The 16268-nt window shown below is 41.8% G+C and overlaps 1 long non-coding RNA gene across 1 annotated transcript; it reads right to left on the bottom strand.

The window, feature by feature from the left end:
- Window positions 1-4086: 4086 nt before the first annotated feature.
- LOC308177801 lies at window positions 4087-15579 on the bottom strand. The gene is made up of 3 exons (XR_013939414.1): window positions 15489-15579; window positions 13122-13276; window positions 4087-5269 (listed from the first exon to the last, which is right to left on the bottom strand). It is a non-coding gene; the product is annotated as an uncharacterized lncRNA (long non-coding RNA).
- Between the last annotated feature and the right edge of the window lie 689 nt (window positions 15580-16268).

Genomic DNA, 16268 nt, shown 5'->3' with positions numbered 1-16268 from the left:
AGCCCCATTTAAGCTCAAGGCATGCTGTGCTTAAGAATGAAAAGAGAAGCCTTCCTTAGTCCAATTGCATTTTGTGGTTTATGCTTGTTTTTAGCTGGTAGTCTCCAAGCATTAATTCAAAAGAATGATCCTTCCCAAAAGGGTGTAGGAAGGACATGAATAAATGCCCACTTGCTGTTTGCGATGCTAAGTGGTATTTCCCAAGGAGACAATTCGGTAGCAGCACAGGGTCTCAGTTAATTGTCCCTGTCTCCTATAATAAAGTAACTCCCCTAATCTGGAGAGAAGCTCTCAGGCCCACAGGAGTGGCCATTCACATTGGCCATAATTGGGTGGAAGAGGGAGGCCAGCCTAACTGTTCAGCTGTGCCATGTGAAGGCCCCATCCAATTTCACATAATAGCAGCCTGTAGAATCTGAGCAACTGAATGCCGGAAAGGCTCATTTACATTTTAAATGAACCTGCTGATGCCTTTGGGCAATCTTGATGGTTAATAGCTGTATCAGTAAAACATACCATTCTTTTCTCCCCTCTAAAACAAACAAACAAATACATCTAAGGCATCAAAGCATCTCTTCTCTGGGTAGATGCTTTATCTCTAGTATGAGGTCTGCATTTTAAAGGGTTTCTTAGTGTTTTTAAACACTTTTAAAGGCCTTAATATAGACAGTGAGACTGGATTTTCTTTCCTCATTATAAAACTAAAGCAAAACAGCATCACACACACACACACACACACACACAAAGAGCCCTTCACAAAATCACAGACTCCTTGTCATGATCTCCACAGAGGACAACTACACACTGCCATCCCCTTGCAGAGGAAATACAATTCAATGTCACAGCACCTTCCTTAATACCTCAGTAATCCCTAGAGCTACTTAAAGAAGTAAATTCCACCAGTAATGGGAAGATGAACTGACTATTTAACAGGTTTCCCTCCATGCAACTTGGTTTCTAAACAGGATCATCGTGAAGGGGATTTGACTACAAGCACCCATCAGCTCCATTAGCTGAGATGAGCAAGCAGAGCTCTGCGTGATTAAACCTGCTCTCAGAGATGCCTCAGTCAATTGACAGTGATTGCCCAGACAGTTGGCTGAAGGTATTTTTGTTTGCTGTTCATCCTCACGCTGTGCTTCCCGTGTAAATTGTACTCATCCATCTTCTGCTGGCCAAATTTACACCACACAGCCTCCCTCCACCTCCCATCTCCTGTTTCCGACTTGCTGCCACTCCCTTCAAGGGCAGAGAAGTTGTAGGACAAATAGGCATGGAACTACCTTCAGCTTCCTAATGTATCCCATGGCCATGGCTGGGGAGGATTGCAGAACTGCTGAGCAAAGATAACAGAAAACTTCACATTTTGTTAACAGTCCAGCACTCATAGCAGGCTGGAGAGGAGACAAATGCTTTTGTGAATGAACTCTTATAGATACAGATATGGCTTCTCACAGATATGGATATGGCTATAACTACTCAGATGATGGAGCTATACATCTTGCAAAATCACCACCGCCTCCAACTCCCTCAGGAAAGCTGTAGACTTAGGCAACGTAACGCAGGTCAGCCGATCGCATTCAGGCAGCCTGAATGGTATCAGAGGATGGCGAGGGAGTTAAAGGAAATTGTGATGTTCCCTCTGGGGAAGACAAGAGTAGCAGAGTACATCAAAATGGAACAGAGCAAGCTGCACAGCTCTCCAGGCGATGAGATGCTGAAAAGCAGGAAAAGGAAGTGCCATATTGTCAGCCAGGTTAAATGGTTCCTTGGAGGGACTGGGACCTTGGGGCTGGTCCCATCCATTTTGTCTCCCTTTGAGCATTTGAGGATGCAGGAAGCATCCTGAACGATGTTCCTCTGAATTTCTTGTGTTGCAGTCAAACGGTTTTTCTAGCATTTAGCACTCTGAAAGGCAAATGATTTCTCCAGCATTTTATCCAACAGTCGCTGCAGAAGACTGAGCTGACATTCTTTTAAGTGTGTCCAAAGACCACATACAAGCAAGTGTTCTGCCTTATGGTAGAGGCACACCATTGCTGTGTGTTGCTGAAATGAGAGGCTTTGGTCAGGCTGCATGACAGGAAACCGAGTGGGAAAATATTGGCTCCAGCTTCACTTGAGCCTCCCACAGCAGATGGGTCGAACATTTTAATAAGTCTTCTGAGCAGATGAACTAAATGTTTTAGACCACATAAGTGCTGATTAGAGAGGCCTTGTGTGTGTCCCCATGCTAACATGTCAACTTCGCCAAAGCAAGAAATACAAGGTTGCTGTAGTAACAGAATTAAAATGGCAAGAGATAAATCAGTGGTGGGGAAGGAAAGATTTGGAAAGAAGAAAGCTCAAGCCCACCTCTTTGTTACCAGTTTTCTATGGAGATGGGCTGAAATGGAATGGGAGCTCAGACACAGATTTTAGAGGCTAAAATTGATTATAGAGCAAATGATGAGTTGCTAAAAGGCAAGGACTGATGGAAGCTAGATGGAAGCTATAAAGAAAGGGCTTTACAGGAGACCTGGCTCCAGACAGTCTTGCAACTTCTTTTCCCCCAAAATAGAGGAACCTCACTGAGAGCCCAGAATGTGCTAGCCTTGTAAACCAGCTGCAGCAAGTTTGTTTACTGGAAAGCTCTCCCAGGGCAACAACACCCTGCAGTATTCATTAGGTATAGAGAGAACACATAAAATAAGTATTAATCTATAAGCTGAAGCTTAAGTGGTTTGCAAAAGTATTGTGTGATAGATACCTGTAGCTGGTACTCTGGGACCTAGGAGTTCTTTTTTTGTCCTTCTGCATGATCTGCAGCATGCTTCCCACAAACTCCTGGTGCTCCCCTAGCAGGCGCTGACCCAGGCAAGACCACAGATTTGTTTTTTTTTCCCAATTACTATTGATCTGTAGAAGCTCTAGCACACCCACTCATGGACGTGAGGATGGTATGGCACTGGGAGCCAGGCAGGAGTATTTGTGGGGGTGGATGATGAGAGGACAGAGAACAAGCTATTACTCACTTACAAACCAGAGCCTTTGATGGGGTGTGATGTGAGAAAACAAAATCCTTGAGGAAGTGAAGGAATATCAAAATTGAACGTTAAAAATAAAAGATTTTTTTTCTTTGCTGTTATCTTTTTTCCCTCATGGGACAGAAATAAATGAGGTACTTAAGTCCTCCCTGGAGTTATCAGTTAAAGCCAAAAGAAACACATCAGAATGGAGTAAGACCTAGTGGGACAAACTCAGCATTCAATGGAGAATTGTAAATTATCAACAACATTCACTCCTGGGATCTCTGTGCTCACTGAGGCAAGAAAAAAAAGACAGATTCACTGAGAGGTTGGGTCAACATATCCATTGGCAAACAATAGGATTCTGTGGCCAAAACAAAGAATATTTGTCTGGGTCACTGCACTCAGGTCTCAGCTGGAGGGAGGCATCTTGTACCTTCTCCCCTTTGAATCCACAGCCTCTTCCCTTTCACCAGCCTTCCTCTGAGGTCTGCAGGGTTGGTGTCCCTTTTCAGAAGGGGAAAGTTTTCTTCCTTAATTTTTCCTTTCTCTCTCAGTTCATTTCTTGATCAGGAAAGTGTAAATTAGAGGAGATGTACATCTCAGCTGCGGAAATGTTCCAGAGAGTATAGTACCACATGCATTTGTCAGCCCTGCTCTCTACAGCTAAAATGAAGAGGCTTCCATCACTTTTGCTATGGCAACCACTCCATGTACTTCAGTGAAACTTCATTTAACTTCTTTTCCTCTGATGATATTGAGCTGGATTTGTCCTTCCCATGGTCAAAAAGCCTGCAAAAGCCACTCTGAATTCTGCCTGCATGGGCAGAAATTGAAGGCTAAGCCAGACGAGCCACTTTGACAGTGCAAACTGCCTAAATGAAAACGTATGCAATGTCTATACGTAGGCAAATAAATCCAAATTAATTCAATCTTACAGAGGAAGGTTTGTTTATTCATTACACAGAGTAAAATTGAGAGTCAATTTGTAGAGACCTGGGCTGGTATTGGCCTTCTGACACTGCAATGCGAAACTCGCAGCCCATGCTCTGAGCAAGCTAAGAAATCCTGCTCTTCCATCTTCCAAACAAACAAAGAAGGAAGGGATCAATTTTAAGCCGTGTCTTTCTTCTCTTGGGGGTGATGAGTCATTAGGAAACCTTCTTCAGAGTTCACCTTCTCCACCCCGCTTCCAGTGATTCCTCCTCCCAGATTTTTGAAGAGAAGTAACTGCACTTGAAGCTTGGACATGTGCATTAACCTGCTGCTCCCTGTCTGTTTTACTCCGTGTTCTTTGCAAGACATTTCTAACCAAGGGGTAGCTAATGGTGCCCCCAGGAAAATACCCCTAAACCTGGATATCTTTGCATTAGGTGCCTGTCATCCAGATTTTGACCTGATCCTTTGGAGCCATCTTATTCAGGAGAGAGGGCAAAATTTTACCCTGAAACTGGTGAAACGAGAAGAAATTTAGTCTTTATTTTCTCAGAAAAGTCATGAGTTTCTGAGTCCTGCTGTCAACTTTTGAGGTACAGACTAAAAGGAGCAGCATTTCTGTTAATTCCCTTAGAGCCATCTGCATTTATTTCCTGCTTTGTTGCTAATTAATCTGTTTGTACTATTTATACATTTGAACTGTCACGAGTCTAAAACTGATCCAAATTACTTCACAGCAACTAGGGAGTAGCCTTGGGGAAATCAGAGGCATTCCAGGGCACTTCGGATGCAAGCCTAACTTCTGAAGCCTTCCTCCCCAGGGAAATCTCTCTCCCCTGGAGAGAGCACATGCAGTCAGCTTAAACTATAAGCGCCAGGCTCTTTGCAGTGTCTAGACTCAGTCAGTCTGTTTTACTCTCCCAGCTTGTCAGTGCTATTAGCCCACTCCTGCACTGAATTTTATCCACTGAAAAGCAGATTTGCCCAGGGCTGCAAATTGCTTTGCAGCCTTTGGCCTCGTGATGTTTGTAAACAGAGCCAGACAAACCAAGAGGTAGCTACCTATATATAGACATATGCATACACAAACCATTCCTGCAGTTTTGCTCACACCACGGATTGCACATGTATAATACCAGCTCCTGCTGAGGTATTGAGATTCAGTGGCTTTGAGTCCTTAAGCAAGCAACTCTGAATTGTACAGAAATCACTGGAGACAAGAATAGTGTATGCAGGTGCTGGTGCAATTTTCTTCCACGTGACTTTTCCAGTGCTGAAGGGCTCCTGCCATTCCAGCTCTGGATTCCAAGCAGACACAGTGTCACCTAGAGGAGAAAGTATGGCCATGCACATAGAGATACAGAGAGAAAATATTTTCACGGGAATAAAAGTCATGAAAGAAACCAGTGCTCGTACTGATACAAACTGCAGTTTTCCCTCCCTCATTATCTTTCTGGGTTGTGCTGTGTGTGTGTGCATGGGGCATGACATGAAGGTCTCTTGGGAAACTCCTTTGTGATAAACCATAAAGAATATCTCACTGATCTGGGTCATTTCTGTCTTTCTATTATCTCCTCCTTATTTCACTTCCCTTGAGCATAGCAGGCTAACAATAACTTTTGATACTTCAGTGCCCAGTTTGAAATGCTGTAGAAATAGCTTGGATAGTGAATTATGCCTTTGTAATTGGAGACGAGAGCCAGCAGGAGCCAGGAGGAAGATGATTGGCTTGCATTTAGGTTCTCCTTCTAAAGGCCCTACTATTTCTTTGCTTCTACTGTACAGGAAGCAGACAAGCTGTTATTTCTAGCTGTTGAGTACAATAGGGCTTGGAAGAAATGCCTTGGGTTTATATTAACCTCCTGTATTGAAAATCTTGGCAGAGTTAACTCAGTCCTATACCCTTGCAAGATGCAATAGATAAATGAAGTATTGAGCAGTTCACTGCATGGGAGGTTTTTCAATACTGCTTTAGAATAAAAGCAGTTTGGCACGGGCGTTTCAGGTAGTGCAGAGCATCGTGCTAGTTTTGGCCAAAGTTTCCCCTTGTGTGTCCCTGCTGCGCAGTCTCTTCTGCTCTTGGAGAGCTGGTATAATTTGTCCCCAAAGATGGATAAACTTATTTCACATGGCACCTAGATAAATTTCTAGCATTTATACTTCCTACTCGCAGGCATTAGGAGAGCATTAAACATAGTGGTCCTGGGGTTAGCTGCTTGATTGCGTGATAGAATTTCATGCTGTGTAGGAAGGGGAAATGAAGAGTAACAATAACAGAGCTTTACAATATGCTCTTCAGTTAAAGAAATCTAAAAGCAGTTCCAAAAAGGCTGGCATGTGGGAGAAGCATTGACACGGGCCTGGCAGGAAAGGTAATCTGAGTCCAAAGTCAATTCTGCCCTGGACTTGGAAGATAAGCATCCATGAGCAGGAATAACTTTGCATGAGTGACTTCTTCCACAAGAAGGGAAGCTGTCAAACTCATTTTGAGAGCATTTCTTCAGATGCAAACAGCTGCCTCCAGGCTTTGGAAACAGCATGTTATTTAGGCAGTACCTGATGTAAAAAACAGTTTTGAAAAGCCTTTCTTTAAAAGTATTTGTGTAAACCGAGCCCAGCAATCGTAGTCAAAGCTGTCCTGGGATATACTGGAATCACAGGAGACAGACAAAGATCACGAGAACCCCACTGGGTTTAAGAACAACAATGAAGAATGTGGCACTACCGGTACAAATGAAACCGAACAATAATCCAGGATATTCTTAACACAGTCAGTTTGGAATATGAGATTAACGAACACTGCTAATTAGCTGACACAAGATCAACTACGATTCACGTTCAGCGGACATGAATAGGAGGGGGTATGGGTATTTCTTTGGTGAACGGAGTTGTTAATAGTTGAATTTAGAGCAAGATTAGACATAAGGCTGGGATGTGCTGAGCACCGGCTGATCGCTTGCAACTTCAGTTGACTTGAGGGCCACTTTGAAGGATTTCACACCTCTCCGCATTTCATATTCCAAAACCAGGACTCTTTCAGAGGGCTGCATTAAGTATAACTCATATTTAAAGAACACAATTTGATTATTGGTTCCAGAGGTGGGAGCTTGTTCGTCCAAACACGATTTATGCTTGTAAATGAGATTCAGTCATCTTCTTGGTAATATTTAGATACCAGAAGAATAACAGGCTGGACTTAAGAGTCTTCTATATCTCCTACTTCAGTTCGTTCTGTTCAGTATCATCTACCCATCCAGCTATCCCTATCCTCAGTATGCACTGATGACTTGGAAAAGTCACTCTGTCTTGCACATAATCTTAATCATGCAGGCGATTACTGAACAGTTCTGTGCAGTGGGCAACATGAAACAACTCCTGCAAGCATGTTGATGTTTTATTTAGCAGCACATTCCTATAACATAGTTGTTCAGAGAAAAGTAGATACCTGCAGAAGAGATGGGTGAATTTGTTCAAATCTTGATAGTCAGAGACATCTGACTGGGGTAGATATTTTATAACCAAGTATGTTCATATTCTAGGCTTGGTCTGCTCCTTTGAGTTACTAGGTACAGCAATCCCATAATGATTTTCTAATAGCAAGCTAATTGATAGTGGATTGGGGATTATGCTTAGCATATGGGAAACCCCACATTTTAGGAAAGGGAGAAAAGTAGGAAGGAGAAGTTCTGTTAGGTGTTGTCCTCCACTAACACTGGACATACTACACATCAAATCCCCTGCTTGTATGCTGATCACCCCACTCATTAAGCAGTAGGAGTTGATTAAACAAAAGTCACTCAGTCTGATGATGGAGGTTGCGTTAAGTTCCAAAGCAGATCAAATTAGATGGCTGGATAAGTAGTTGCATACATTAACATTAACTAGCCCTCTCGTTTGTAAAGATCCAGGCAATATCTTTCTGGGTGCAGCCCAATCAGCATTTAAATCATGTTCTCACATGAATAGCTCAATCATGTTTCTGATACTGCAGGTCTGTGGCTACGAAGCATACATTATTAAAAATAAATAGATAAATAAATAAATAGACATACTTTGGGCGGGTGGAAAGCCTGATAAGCAGATTGTCCCCTCCAAATTAACCTGCCTGGGATGGTTAGAGCTACATTTTGTGCTGTTATTAGATTCAGGAGTCATTGGGATTTAAATCCAATGACCTCGAGATTAGATGTGTTCAGTCTCCTGAGTCATCCAAAACCTGTGTCTGAGAAATGTATTAATATCAGTGCTGCTGTGCTTCAGAGCATGGGTTATCAAATCTTGCAGTGTCGTTTCAGGTCAGGGTTATGAAAACCTGTTGTGCTATTTCAGGTGCTGTTAGGTAACCCATATGCATAAGCAATATTTACCAGTGTTTTCTGCATTGTTTCTGACATGCTAAACATTCAGGAATCCTACTGAAATCTATGGAAGCTGCATACTTTCTGCCCCTTTGGAAAGGAAAGGAAGTGTTTCTGGTGCTTTTTTGATGGATGGACATGTCTGTGCTTGGTTTACAGTAGGAACACTTAACACCTTCTGGTGTGGACATTCTGGTGCCGATTTCTCACAAACGAATGGATAGGAAGCACAAAGCAGGAAAAAAAAAGAACTGCCTTTGCTAAGGCTACTTCTTCCATTATTTCTGATGTGAAAATATCTGTGTGCACTTACGGTTACCCCCATTTGTATTAACTTAAACAGTAAATCCGTAGCAGCAGGGCAGTATTGTCCTGTGTAGCAATGAGTCCCGATGTGTAGCAAGTTTTTTTTAAAAAAAGAAAAAAAAGAAGAAGAAGAAGAGACTAAATATAGTTATTGCCATGTTCAGGAAACAAAGAAAAAAAAAAAGAGAGAGAGCGAGAGAGAGCAGTTATAAAGCTTCATCATTTCTTTCCTGCAGAAGAAATTCAAATGCACTCTGCCCTATCAGTTTTAGGCAGACAGATGCCTTCATAGTAGAAAGGCTCAATAATATTGCATTATTATTATGACTTCTTTAGAGAGGATAACATTTCAACTATTAAAATCACTCGCTTTGTCCAGGCTCATTGTTAACAACCTACTTTATCATCATCAGTAACCCAAGTAGTAATGCTCTCACTGGATATGGTAATCAAGAATTGATTTACAGTCTGAGCTGAGCCTAGCTGCCATTATGGGAGTCTCAGTTGCCTAGAGATGAGAAGTGACTTCCAAGCTGTTCATTTGTTCTTTCTCCTTTAAAAGTTGGTTTGGCACAGACCAGCATCCCCTCTCTTGTACATACCTGAATCTCTCTTACAGCAAAATAAGCCTGTGTAATGCTTATGAGATGAAACTTTATGAAAGTCACATTCTGTGAGGTTTTGCTGGCAGACTGCAAATAGTTGATGCAGTCAAAGATTCATAACTGCTATCAAAAGCTGGGAAAACTTCCTGGAAGAAAATGAAGCCTCTTTGCATCATTACCCAAAGTTTAAATATCCCAGTGGCTGGACTGATTGCTGGGCCCCTCAGAGCGCTTAGGTCACTTGGCCACGATGTGCTTACTGCACAGATGACAGACTACTTCTGCTTGATAAAGATGTAGCTGAGGTTTGGAGCCTGACCTTTCATCCTGTACTTGCACATCCTCTGTTTCTATTAGTCATACAAGAGAAGTGGACTTTGGTGGAAATAAAAAAAAGCTGGTGTTAGAACAACTGAAAGTGTCCTTCCAAATATTTCCTTTGGAGACAGTGGATATTTGGTCTCTTGAAAATAGCAGTTATTTTATTAATTTGTAGCCAATTAAACATGAGCTGCTATAGCGAATTAGGCTGATCAGAAGAAAATGTGTTTTCATTCCTGTCTGCAACAAGACTCAGAAGAGTTTGATTGCAATGAAAGAAAAGGACCGTGAAAAGCAGTTCTACTTCCTGGCTTTTGCTAGACATAATACCTACAGCTGCTCTTTCTCTAGCACAAAAACTTTCCTGGACAGTAGGCGTTGGCAATATTAGGAAGGAGTAAATTCATCCACGATGCTGTTGTCTCAGTCACATATCACCCAAACCATAGCCAACAGAATGAAACACTTCCCTTGACATAGTGATCCAGTGATTTCAATAAAATATTAAGTGTTAACAAGGCTAATTTGGCAAACAGAACATATAGAGCACGTATTTTGATTGGTACAAGGAGTTGTAAACCCATAACTCTGTACTAAAGTGTCGGGAAGACTCCTGTCTAGATAAATTCTCTTTTCTGAAAAATTATAGCAGACTGGAAAAAAAAAAATAGCAAGCACTGTTATGTGTTGGTTTTTCAGAAATTGTGTGATCAGGTTGCAAATTAGTCTGAATTCAAAGGTAACCTACAAACACAATGTGTCATGCATTCTCTCTTTTTCTTCAATGAAGATGTCTGAGCAGTTTGAGAGAGAAGGGAGCAATGGAGATGAAATTGTCCAGAGATGACAGGAGGAGGATTTATTGGCATGTGATCAATGAAAATAAGCCAGCTTGTTTTCACTTATTACCCATGTTGCTTCAGATCAAAGTTTTACAAAGCGATAGGTAGTTGCATGCTCAGATTTGAGATCTCTCAGAGGTGCTGATGCTGCTGATGTTACCCTTTTAACATCCAAACATTTTTTTTCATTCTATCTATCTCATTGGAGGGAGTAGGCCTTAGCACTGAGCATCTGTCACTGTATTTTAAGCACGGCAATCAATAACCAGAAAACCTTAGTGGCTTCTCAGTTGCCTCATCTAAAACATAATAGAAGTTCTGAAATCAGCATTGAGCTGTCTCCAGCCCACTGCATAACTTGTGTTAAAAGTGGGGCTGGCTGCCTTCTGCCTTCAAACAGAAATGGAAGATACAGATGTCTGTTTTTCCCGAACAAAAGAGTTGTGCTTTGGAATCTGAATGTCCCAGACTTAATCCTTACAGTTAATCTCCAAAGCAGCATGTTACAAATATATGTAATCTGCATTCCTGAGCCCACAGCCCCCCTAAATTCACACCCTCTGAACATTCAGTTCTGCTCTGGCTATGGCCCTATGGATTAAAATTAAAAGGATACCAAGAGGTCCTCTAATCCATCCGCCTGCCCTGGGATGCAGCCCATGTTCCCTTTTTTTGAGCAGAAGTTGCACAGCTCTCCAGTTTGATGTCCCTGAACACCTCAAGGGCTCTGCTCTGAAAATGAGGAGGAACAGATGCTTTGTGTTATTTTAGTATGAATATTTGTGTTCTTCTGAAATGAACAGAGAGTAATATCAGTAACCTCTTGTTTTTATAAAGGTCAAAGAGAGTGTGACAGTGGTTTCTATGGAAATAGAGTGAAAAAGCTTGGATTACTTCTTAGGGCAGTGAGAGGATGACTTGAACCATAACAAAATGCAGCTGAAATTCTTCCCATACTGCAAAAGAAGGAAAGATGTTGCTATCTAGTGGTGACTAACAGGCCAATGAAATAGTGTCCCATTAGCCAGAAGGGCCAGGGCAAGGACAAGCCACAAAGAGCCCTGGTGAAATAGCTACAAGAGAAATCATTCCCTTTATAAGATGGAGGGGAGCCATAGACTGAGCTGCTCCATTTGTTCCTGCAAGTCTTTATTTCACACTGTCACTAGATAAGCATTTTCCAAAACACTAAACAAAAAGGAAGTCATCACTCATAATTGCTCATTAGGAGTCATTACAGCTCCTTGAGTCCAGTCAGCATTTATGAGCCTGTCTTTAAACTCTGGCATTGCTAGGTGTATTTATTACATGTTAATTAGTGCATGTGCACACATCTGAGTTTACTGAGCATCTCCTGCTGAGGATATTAGATTTCTAGAGAAGCTGCTCATCTCAGGCACAGATACCCCCCAGTAAGCAGATTCCCACTGGGCAAAGCTCATTAATTAATGAGAAGCTCTGGATTAGCATTTTGAATCCGGGCATGGAAGTGACCAGCTAGGAGCAGCTGAATGACAATTAGAGCAGACTGTCTTGCAACAGTAGGACGCAGCTGCACGCTCTCCATTTCCCTGCTGACTTCTCCATTCCCCCGTTAGGACATTCAGCTTCAGCAGAACCTGTCAAGTATTTCCTAAATTGCTTGAGAAACTTCTTGCAGTGCATGTATGAACAGGGGAGAGAGGGGAATTTGGCAATTCAAGGAAATGATAGTGTCAGAAGTGGCTAGAAAATGTTGTCAGTCTTAAGAGGTTAACCTGGAGACCTCAGGAAGATTTTAAGCTCCTTAATGGGAGCAGTCTTAAAGACGGTAATATTACAAAAGTGCTCAAAAGAAGAAAAGCTTTCTGCTGCAAGGAACTTATATAATGTCGATTAAGCCTTTCTAAGGGATAAAATAAAGGGAGAGTTGGCATTAAAATAGACCTACTGCCTGATGAAGAATCTGCAAAAGCTGGCAAGCAGGAGGAGATATAGGAGCTATAGATGTTTATCACAAAGGAAGTTTTAGATCGTGTCTGTTCCATGCAGACACAAAAAAATGCACTAAACACTGGGCTGGGTGTAGAGTGAGGTATCTGCAGCCTTAGTTTAAGAAGATGTGTGTCCCACTGCAGTGAATGGAGAGAAGTTTTGAGAGCTCCTCAGAGCCACCATTCAGCCTCCTTGCACTGACTAAAGTGAAATTTTATGCACATCCCCAAAGTCACATCATATTTTTATGGGTTGGCCACCTCCTCAGATGACTTCTAGGAGAAGGCAGCGGTCGCTGTTCTGGTCTGTAGTCTAGCTTTTATAAAATGTAAAGTAAAAAGTTTCAAGGGGTTTCTTTCATGAACACAGGTGAAAGACGCAGAAATCCCCGTGTGGCCCCTGTGAGCATGCCTACATCAGCACAATGAACGCCATTTTGTTTAGTTTAGGGGCATGACCTGACATCTTTTTGAACTGCAAGCAAACATTTCAGCAACCAAATTGTTTCCTCTGTAACAAACTATTTGCTCCTGTTGGGGCAGTGCATTATGCACACTGACTACAGTGTCATCTCAGTATTTTGTCTAAGAGAAAATCTTGAATCAGACATCGGGGTAATACCTCAGCCTACAGTCAAGCCTCACACCAGACTTGGCCATTCCCTAATGAGTTTTCAGTTTAAGCAAACAAGACAGGTAAAGAGTAGGGAAAAGACAATTTTCCTCCCATATTCCTATACCCGTCCTGTCAGACAAAAAGAGAAAAATTCACCCAAAAACCAGTCAGCTCTAACATTGAATCGAGGCAGACTAGGACCTTGGCGTCAGCGTGGCTTTGTGAATGGGGCCAGCAGTTGCCCAGGTCTGGGATGTCCTCTAGTGGCCAGTACTGCACGCTGGGCGCTGGAGGAAGGAAACGCAGCTTTTCTGGAAAGAAACAGATAATAGCTTCCCTAAGCATTGCTTTGGCTTCCCGCAGAGACAAGTCTGGAGAGTTCCAGATATCTTTGTCAGTTGTTAAATTCGGTGTACAGATGCCATTACAGGCTCCTCTAAGAGCCCGATCATTCACTGCGTGAATCCTATATTGCAACACTGAATAAAGCAAAGCACTTGCCATTCCTGCAGAAGACAGACAGAAATAATGCTCCTGTATTACAGTAGGGGCTATAAAGCAGATCTGAAAGTACTTTGGTGCCAGGCTCGGCTGGGTGGTTTGAGCTGGCACAGGACAGAGAGCTCAGGCCCAGCGTGAAGGCCTTGCCACTTCTGGCATCGGATAGTGAACAGGCAGGGAACCTGGATCCGGCCTCACCTCTGAACAGGGAGGATCTCCCTCACACATATGAAGTAGAAAGATTGAGGGAAGTTCGTTTTAACACCTGGGTCACAACAATATGTTTCACCTGGCTGACTTGGGAGGATAGATTTAGTCTCTGCTCATCTTAAAAAAAGCTGCACAGGCAATTCAAGTTGCCAAGTGTTGAGAAACACTGTAAAATTCAGCTAGTGACTCTGTCTGAGAGGAAAGTGATGAACAACTCTAGTGTTGTATTTCATAATAGCAAAAGAAATAGATGCAGTCTGAAGGAGCCAAGACTGATTTTTCACACAAAGTACTTAAAAATTAGTTCAACTTGAAGTGAATGCTCCAGTCAATTTGTTTTTCCACTATCTGACCTGCTTTGTTAGTAATGTAAGAGTAATAGAAAAAATATATTGACAAAACCATATCCACAGAATACAGAGCAAAGCCTGCCTGCACTCACAGGGAAGACTATTACCGATTGCTACAAGAATGTTTCTCAAAATGGTTTATAAGGCATCAGCAAGTCTTTAATTTAACTGTGTGCCATTATTACATGCTGAGTGTGGGTTATTATTGTACTAATAAACCATAAAGAAGACTCTATAACTTCATTACCACAGTCAATTGCCATGTGCAGTGTTAATTTACCAACAGATCATTAATTGCCAGTACTCGCTGAAATGTAGACATAAAGCAAAACTATTGGGCAGAGTTTCTTTTCCAGATTCTGTTCTGCTGACAGCAGTCAGACTGAGCACACACAGGAGTAGCTGGGATTTGCCAGTGGCAAGGCTTAGCAAGCGCAAGAACACAACCAGGGAGGAAGCCACGAGGGCTTCCAGTCCCAGCAGTAACTCCACTGACCTCTTTGTACAATGTAGGTAGTGTTTTCAAAAAAGCCAAACGTATTCTGATCTGAACCCTTAAGAACGCAGGTTTTGCACTATCCGACAATTTCACAAACGTAACTGTTTGGGGAACTATCATTCTTTTTTCCATGGAGGAAAATCAAAATAAAATATTTTGTTTAACTGAAGCAGCCTACCTGTGATATTCTTAACTTCTTCAATAAAATGATACACTGCATTGTTTTATTGCATCGTCGGGGATATGTTTTGTTGGGGGAGAGGTTTCTGAACCCTCTTTGGGCTCTGTAATAGGATGTAAATGCAGATGTATATTGTGGACTTCTATGTGGTCCTCAACATAGCACCACAGTCATCAGCTGATAAACAACTTTAAGTGCATTAGTGAAGGTGTTGAAACAGGAAAATGCTGTTTAATGTTGACAGAAATGAGAGATATTTACATCAATCCAATAAAACAAAATATTTTAATTTTGTTAATTTAGTTTGGGAATTTAATTTTAGTAATACTGAAAATGCAAAAACACACGCTAAAATCCCTGATCCTATGAGAAGTTCATGTTTGCCTGATTCGCAATGAACCTATACACTGAAACTTTATCTGGGGATGAAATTCCAAATGGCAGTATTTTCAATCAGCATATTTGTTCCAGTTCTTGCGTAAAGCGCAATGGTCCTGATTCTGTATGCGGTGTGCAACCCTCTCTTAATGATGCCATTACAACTGGAAACTTTTTATGCTTACTATCCCCAGAGATGTGCAACCCCACTCCTTTCACATACAAGATGGGATATATTAAGCACGACAGGAAAAGTTCTTTATATGCTTTATATAAGGTGATAAAAATATCCCTACCACAGTCAAAATGGGATATTCCTTTAGTTATAGGTCCCTGAGAATGAATATGTTGGGAGATACCCTAAAACAGAAAAGTATTAGCAGTACTCTGCAGCTCATACATACTGTTCAGAGATGGCCTTGATCCTCAATCTGGTGAAAGAGGTGATGTCTAACTGGGAGGTTTTTGTAGTTCTGATGACAAGGTGGTAATTTAACACCATGGTCAGCTGTACCCTGAAGCATGTTTCTAATTAGTAGGAGTAAGACAAGGGGAAAAATACAAGCGAGGGAGTGCTTGAAAGTTTAAGGGCATTAATTGCCTCCCAGCTGTCAGGGTAGTAATTAAATTCAGCTTGTTGACTTCAGCTTTGTTGCGATTATGTGAAATTAATCTTCAAACACACTGAAAGCTTCCATTGCTGTTCACTTTAGTGCTGAAACCAGCAAATCCCAAACAATACGAGAGAAGCATTGGCATGCATCTGGCAGCCACTCCAAAAAAAAAGTCAATTTAGAGAAATGCGATGAAACTTTTTTTCCAGTTTGCTTTTGTGCAGTATTCTCTCCTTATTTATGTCACTGACCAGGCCAAAACTATGCCTGTCTCTCTGGGAGAGCAGAAACTTGACTGACAATCTTTAGAAGAGGTCACAAAAGTCCAGTTGAAATTCTTCTCCCATTCCTTAGCTCAAGCTGGATTAGGTGTGAAGGATTACTTGGAAATTTCAGCTTTCAAAGAACAAATCCTTCCTGCTTGTTAACTTTCGATTAGCACTGTCAACCTCCCTGTGCTATGCATCACACGCAATCAAAAGCAGTTTCTGCCCCAGAAAGCTAGAACTCAAATTCCCTGCTTAGTATGCAAATACACTACCTGACTTGTGCACATGTGTCAAAAATTTA

The sequence above is a fragment of the Anser brachyrhynchus genome, assembly GCF_964034855.1.
Source record: "Anser brachyrhynchus genome assembly, chromosome: 14".
Taxonomy (NCBI): domain Eukaryota; kingdom Metazoa; phylum Chordata; class Aves; order Anseriformes; family Anatidae; genus Anser; species Anser brachyrhynchus.
This window is presented reverse-complemented; position numbering and strand designations above follow the sequence as displayed.